Source organism: Octopus sinensis, linkage group LG17 (genome assembly GCF_006345805.1).
Source record: "Octopus sinensis linkage group LG17, ASM634580v1, whole genome shotgun sequence".
In the NCBI taxonomy this organism is placed as follows: domain Eukaryota; kingdom Metazoa; phylum Mollusca; class Cephalopoda; order Octopoda; family Octopodidae; genus Octopus; species Octopus sinensis.
In genome coordinates, this window is record NC_043013.1 from 32,472,358 (window position 1) to 32,479,857 (window position 7,500).

At 38.1% G+C, this 7,500-nt stretch overlaps 1 long non-coding RNA gene across 1 annotated transcript in view; it reads right to left on the minus strand.

Annotated features, from left to right (window-relative positions):
* LOC118766773 overlaps window positions 1–7,500 on the minus strand; it is an 18,834-nt gene that overhangs the window by 4,956 nt on the left and 6,378 nt on the right. Inside the window, exon 2 of the long non-coding RNA XR_005002686.1 lies at window positions 6,005–6,014. This is a non-coding gene — a long non-coding RNA (uncharacterized LOC118766773). The remainder of the gene's footprint in view (window positions 1–6,004; window positions 6,015–7,500) is intronic.

The window sequence follows — 7,500 nt, forward strand, 5'->3', positions numbered from 1 at the left end:
GCAGGAGTGAGTTGACAGCACATAGCTAGGTAGGGTCATAAATATTGTCAAGATTTTAGGTAGTATAAAGTAACTGTTTGTAAAGGAGGTTGGGTAGGAAAAGACCTCGAATCAAGATGTTAATTACCAGTTTAGGGGGAAAGACGCTAATAAAACCTATGATGTTAATATAGAAGAAATGTTATCATGGGGTACTATGGGGGATTATGTATGTATGTATGTACATGGGCATTAAATGCTTAACAAGTCTTTCCTAGCACGGGAAGCTTTCATAGGTTAAGGGCTATCATTAACGATAAGTGATGGGTCTCATTAGAGAGAAAAGAAAACAACATTCCTTAGTTTCAGCAAGACCAAATATTTGGTTAATGTGCTCGGAGTTGGGTGCGATCCGGACTTCCAAGTATAAAGGTCAGGCAGAAGTGGTGAACTACATCACAAGGGCCTAATCTTCCAGTCTAGTTTCCTTAAAACATCTTGTATGCTGCTTGCTGCTTTTTGTCATTTACCAGAAGAATAGCGCATTCTAAAGACGGTTATTTGAGGATATGAGCGACGATAGTTTGAGCATCGAGAAGGACTATCTGAACAATGTATCCCAGAAAACCTTCAGACTGGGGATTGATGAGAACTTTTTAAAGTCTTTGACCTGGACAAACTCTACTGCTGGAGATGCACATAAGTCGACAAAACACTCTTGTGCAAACACATTCAGTGTCTGATATGCATTGCTGATATGTATGGGCTTTTGTCGAACGGCTGTGTGTGACGGAACTGCTTCTCAACCGAATCTATTGCGAAGCTCAACCTGCAACCTTCCTTTGGCAAAGAAGGGCTGTTAGTCTTCCTTTGTCCGGTGGCTATAAGGAAAGACGTTTTATGATAGGTTCGAGGATTCCTTAAACAGGCGGGTAAGAGCGAAGTATTGGTTAGCCACGAGATCTGGACACAGGAGAATTGGTTTGCGTTTTCGAATTCGTGATTGCCAATGTAATCCAGTATCTTTTTTTATCTTTTTTTAATGTAAATAAGTGGCGCTATCCTCTGGTGTGTTTCACGAAAGGTGAATGAGAATGATGAGATTGACTAGAATAAACGGGATTACTCTGACTATACGATTGTAAACGGTTTGCAGGTAAATGAGCGAGGACATGAGAAACCAGGGGCTTTGTGTAAAGGTGAACCAATTATCCTAGGTTATAATCCACGCTATCCGTGACTATTTCTTATTGACATTCTATCGTTACTGGTTGTTGTTTTTAATTATACCACCTCCTTTTTACTCGACCAAAACCCTTACTGTTTACGTATTTCTATCCTGTGAAACACACTGTTAAATCAAAATGCATTTTTTTTTACTTAACATAAATTGATTGTTTGCTCTATTGGAATATGGAGTGCAGTTTCAGCGATACTTTAGCTTAGAGGGATGTTGATAACTCTACTTAACCATCAGTTTCTTGGCATATTTCGATAGAATAGTAGAATGCTTTTTTCTAGATACAAAAGAATGAGTGTGCTGCATATATCTGATTTTAAATGTGCTCCTATGTAGTCCAATGTATTATTTTCGCTACCATTTGGATATTTCATATTTGTTCAGTACACAGGTAGCTATGTAATGTACTTCCCATTCAGTGAGCAGGGTTTGGTTTTGCTCCGGTATTGCATTCTGACCATTGAAGTGAGGTTTTACTATTTTTATAACTTTGGTTGTATTTGGCTACATAAGATATAGTACTATCTCGACAATTATAGTTAACCTTACCATTTAACGTATTGGAGAGTTTATAATACATGATTCAGGGAAATATTTTCTATTTAGGGAAAGAATATAAATGCTTTTACTTTATTCTATGCTAATGATATAAAAGTTGGGTGGATTTAAGGACAGGGAATTACCAGCTATATCTAAACTGGCCATCACTTTTTCTCTCTCTAAGTAGAGGAAGGAATTCCTGGAAAAGTCCGAGGCAGGGGACTTCCTGGAAAATTACTAGGAAGGGAGCTTGGGGGAAGGGGAGGAAAAAGGATGAGGAACAGGGGATGAAAATGAGTATGGGGAGGAGGGGAAGGAGGGGGAGAATAAGGGAGAAGAAGGGGAGGAAGTAGAAGAAGGACTTCCTGGAAAAGTACATGGAGGGGTGGAATTAATTCCAGGTAGAGGAGGAATTATTTCCAGATACGAGAGGAAGGGGAGAAATTAGTTCCGGGTGAGGGAGAAAGGAGGGGAATTACTTCATGGTAGGGAATTATTTCCGGGTAGTTCCTCTTCTACCCAGAAGTAATTCCTTCCCTTCCTCCCCTACCCGGAAGTAGTTCCTCTCCTTCCTTCCCTACCCGAAAGTAATTTCTCCCCCATGCGGAAGAAATTCCTCAGCTTCCTTCCGTACCCGGATTTAATTCACACTTCCTCTCCCTCCTCGAAACTCTCCAGGGCTTAGCTCCTCGGATTATTCATGTTCCGATCGATGGCTCACTTCCTGCGCTTCATCAACCAAGAGAAGATGGAAGCTTCACTGAAGGTGTTCTTCGCCTCGAGGGACAAGAATTGGAATCAGCGTGGGATCAAAGAACTGGCAAAAAGATGGCTTCAGACGGTGCAACACGATGGCCTTTACATTGAATGCTCGGCTGCTTCTGTTGTAGCTTGACGAAGGAGGCAAATCTTTATATATAAAAGAAAGGTTGTGTGTCTGTCTACTTCGATTTAGATTCCTAACTACTCCCACATTTTGCGGTGCAGTTTAACCAAAACCGGGTATCTTATAGTCGTGATTCATATCGAGCCCTTCTGGGTATTAGCGCGCGTCTACGATGAGTCTACGATTTTAAAAATAATTTAACATCATTTTTTTCCATTTTAATGCATATTTTTTTAATATAAGGGAAGTAACTCTCTAAAAATGTCTACGATGAGTCAACGATTTTTTAAAAAAATTACCATAATTTTTTTTTCATTTTTTAATGCATTTTTTGCTATTTTTTGGCTATAACTCTCTAAAAATGCTTTATAGTTATTTCCCTTACAAACCCGAGCAACGCCGGGCGATACTGCTAGTAAGTTATAAAACATTGCAAAACTTCTCATTCAGAGCAATATTACTTATAGAAAATTAGTGACGTACAAGTCGTACTTCCATATGTCACTATAAGGTAATGACATATTGATGTCTCGCCGTTTTGTCTTCAATCTTTGTTAGTAGAGACTGGAAAATAGATAATGAAATAGCCATTGTATGACAAGATGAATCAATCATCATATACGTCAATATTAATATTCATACTTTTGTGTATGTGTGCATGTGTGCCTCTGTGTGTGTGTCTACTCAAGTGCATGTGTACATTTAATGGCTATATACAGTGTGCGGTGAATAAATTGTCGTCTAAGTTGCGCAAAACTGAAAATAACACAGACATCACATGTTAACATATATCTTTAACAAAATTACATTAAAATACATTTCAGAGTGTTTGGGTGTCAATCTCAGGACAATGCAGAGGATTGGGAAAGAGTTGGGTGTGCATTGTTTGTTTTTGATTTGGTCGACTACACAGTATAGTAGGATCAGTTGGGCACCGTCGGTGAGAAAAACAGCACCATGATGCAATTTACTCTGCTAGAAATTTGAAAATGACATGCTGTACTGCTTGCCATTCGCGCGGAAGTTCCAACATTTCAGAGTGTTCGGGTGTCAGTCTGAGTGTTTACCGCGTCTCCAAAACATGTACCGAGAGCAATAAAAATCAAACATCTCGTCAACATCATGGTGTTTGGAGTGATCACTAGTGATGGCGACGTTATGCCTCCATTAATCTTCGCACACGGCCTAACACTCAACACGGAAGTTTACATCAAGTGCCTGGAAGAGGTAGTGCTGCCCTGGGTCAAGAGGGTGGCTGCTGAAAGATCCCGTGTCTGGCATCAAGACTCTGCACCATACCACACAAGCAGTAGAACCCAGTCGGGGCTGTCAGACAATTTCAGCGACCACATCACCTGGCCACCTTACTCCCCAGACTACAACCACCTTGATTATTATGTGTGGGGCACAGTTGAGTGAGAGAACAACAAAATTTCTTGTAACACCAAAGATGAACTAAAGGTAAGGATTATGGCAGTATTCATCAACTTAAGGAGGCCACCTAGAAGAGTTGCACGAGATTCCTAAGTCGTCTGGAAGCCGTGGTTGAAACCAATGGCGATTTTATTGAATAAATTTACTCTTAGTATTTCAAGATATTTTTATGTAATTTTGGTAAATAGATCTGTTAAAATGAGCTGTCAGTGTTATATTCATTTCTGAGTAATTTAGACCATAATTTATTCACTCTGCCAGAAATTTATTCCTGGGGCGCCGCTTGGAAGAGTTTAGTCCAACAAATCGACCTCAGTACTTAGTTTTAAACCTCGTACTTATTCTCTTGACTCCTTTTGTCAGGCCGCTAAGTTACGGGGACGTAAACAAACTAACATTGGTTGACAAGTGGTGAAATGGAGAAAGTACAAAGACACACGCATGAGTGTGTGTGTATATGTATATATATATATAATATTTATATATATAGTATATATAGTTCAAATTTACAGAAAACAAAAGACGAAGAAAGGTGAGGTAACGACAAACAGGTGTATTAGTTTGACGATCGGGAAGAGAAAAGTCCCACGTTCTTTGACTGAAAGGACTGTGAAAGGGAAAAAATAGAGAGAATGAAAAAATACGGAGGAAAAGAAAAAGATGTGTTGGTATTGACGGTTCAAAATGATGAAATGACTGGAAAAATGATGCTGAATGAAAGGGAGATAATAACGGTGACCCGGCTAATGTAGGGTGTGCAAGCGCTGCGTCTGTGTGAGAATGGTGTGTGTGAGTGTGTATGTGTGAGTGGGGGCGAGCGTAAAGTTATGTGGGCCTGGCGTGCGTATAGGAGCGTATAAGTGTATGTGTATAAGTAACCTAGTGCGTGCATTTTGTGGAGTGATATGTGTTTCGCGTATGTGTATATGTACATGTGCGTATGGACGTGTGTATATATGTGTGAGGCTGTGCATTGTATGTGTGAGGATATCGAGTGAGTGTGTGTGTTAGTACACGGAGTGTATGTGTGTGACCCTATAGTGTGCGTGTGTATTGTGCGTATTTTTGTGCGAAAGTTATATTTGTAAATGCGTGTTGTATACGTATGTATATTGTCTGTTTTTAGGTGTGTTGTGCGCATGTGCACTGTGTGTGCTTTTTGGAGTGAATACCGTGTGTTGTGGTGCATAGAGATGCGTGGTGGGATAGAGTTAGGGGTTTGGAGGTATTGGGTACTAATCCGTGTGGAGTGGGAAGATGCGTGTGCATGTGTTGGGAGTGTGTATAATGGTGTGTGGTATGGGTACTGAGTTGAACAGTGTGTATGGATGTTTGTATCATAGTGTGTGTGGTGATGGTACTGAGTTAGGTGGTGTACAGGTATGGCGGTAGAAGGGCGAGGCAGTTTTAGGTGGGAGGTGTAGTGGCTGGTGTTAAATGAAGAGAGGTTGCGAATTAAGGCCATAAGGAGCAAAAGAATGGAAAAGATTAATTCCCGTTCACAGCGAAGCCAGGAGTCCGGGTGGTCCCGGTGCATAAACAGTCCGAACACAGACAGATGTACATGTGTGTGTGTTTGTGTGTGTGTGTGCGTGTGTGTGTGTTTGTGTGTGAGTGTGTGTGTGTGTGTGTGTGTGCGTGTGTGAGTGTGTGTGTGCGTGTGTGTGCATGTATGCGTGTGTGTATGATATATACTTCATTTTAGCGATTGCTCTTTATTTACAATATGGTTATATCAGTTATCAGTCATGCTTCCACTTTTATTAACTTTTCAAAAGCTTTTTGCTTTATTTGTTTGTTTGTTTTTTTATTGTTGTTTGTCTCTATTTTTTTTTGCATTTTTCAAATCAATTACATTTTCAAGGTCCGTATCTTTCGCTTTCATCTTCTAATTAAAATATTTTCGTTAACTTAAGGTAAACAACTATATATTTACTTAACCTCATTCGTTGTCGTCACAATACGCAACATGGTTATCTATATTCTCACTTCATACTTTTACGATACAATCATACCTCTTTTAGCCTCCTATGTTAAATGATTAATATTATTTTACATCTTTCTACTAATCTACTTTCATAACATTTCCTCTATAGCAGACTTAACTAATTTAATATTTCCTCGATTAACTACGTGAGTCTCACCAACTTAGTATAATCGTGTTTTACCTCAAAATTTTACAGTACCACAGTCTGCTCTAAATATACTATATTCTATAAATTATTCTGTTAAATTAAAGGTAAAAAAAGAAAATGACTCTCCCCAAACACAATAGTATATTCTGTAACTTCTACTTTTAATCAGGCTCTTTTCACTGTCAAAACGCTTTTACTGTCCGAACGTTAAGCTACAGAGAATTGATACAAGGTTCTGTAAATTTCTGTATATATATTTCTCTTGAAAATCAATTCATTTTCTGCTCTCTCTCTCTCTCTCTCTCTCTCTCTCTCTCTCTCTCTCTCTCTCTCTCTCTCTCTCTCTCTCTCTCTCTCACTATATATATATATATATATATACAATTGCAGCGTGGAAGGTGTTTATAAGCCATTTAAGAAACACACAAAAGCCATTCGATTCACTTCAACAATATTTTCGTCGCTAAAATCCGCGACCTGTTCACTGACAAAGTCCGTGCTGCATCTAAGAACGTAAAGATGCATCTAAGAAAGTAAAGATGTTTACTTTCTTAGATGCAGCACGGACTTTGTCAGTGAACAGGTCGCGGATTTTAGCGACGAAAATATTTTGCCAAATTAAACTTAAATGTTGAAGTGAATCGAACGGCTTTTGTGTGTTTCTTAAATGGCTTATAAACACCTTCCACGCTGCAATTGTTTTCGTTTCAGCACACGATCTCAGATCAAATTACTTGCTATGCGAGTACATCTCCGTAATATATATATATATATATATATATATATATATATATATATATATATATATATATATATATATATATATATATATATATATATATATATATATATATATATATATATAGGGAGAGTTTGCGAAAAAAACAAAAGATGAAGACAGGTGGTGTACAAAACAAACAGAAGTATTAGTATAACGCTCAGGAATAGAAAAAGTCTTTTACGTTTCGAGCCTACACTCTTCTACAGAAGGGGACACGGAAAAAACAAGCAGCGAAACAAGGAGAGAAAAAATGTGTGTAGTGGCTAACGATCTATCATGGCCATAATCTATATATATATATACATATATAAAAATTTAGCAATTAAGGACAACTACTTAATAAGGAAAACTTAACAAGAAATTGTCAGGTAGATAGCGTAAAAACCTCATAAGAGAAAAAATTTCGAAAATAATTATTTCTTATTGAACATATTAATTTATATATATATAGAGGGCATTATACATACATGTATGTATAATGCCCTCTATATATATATACATATAT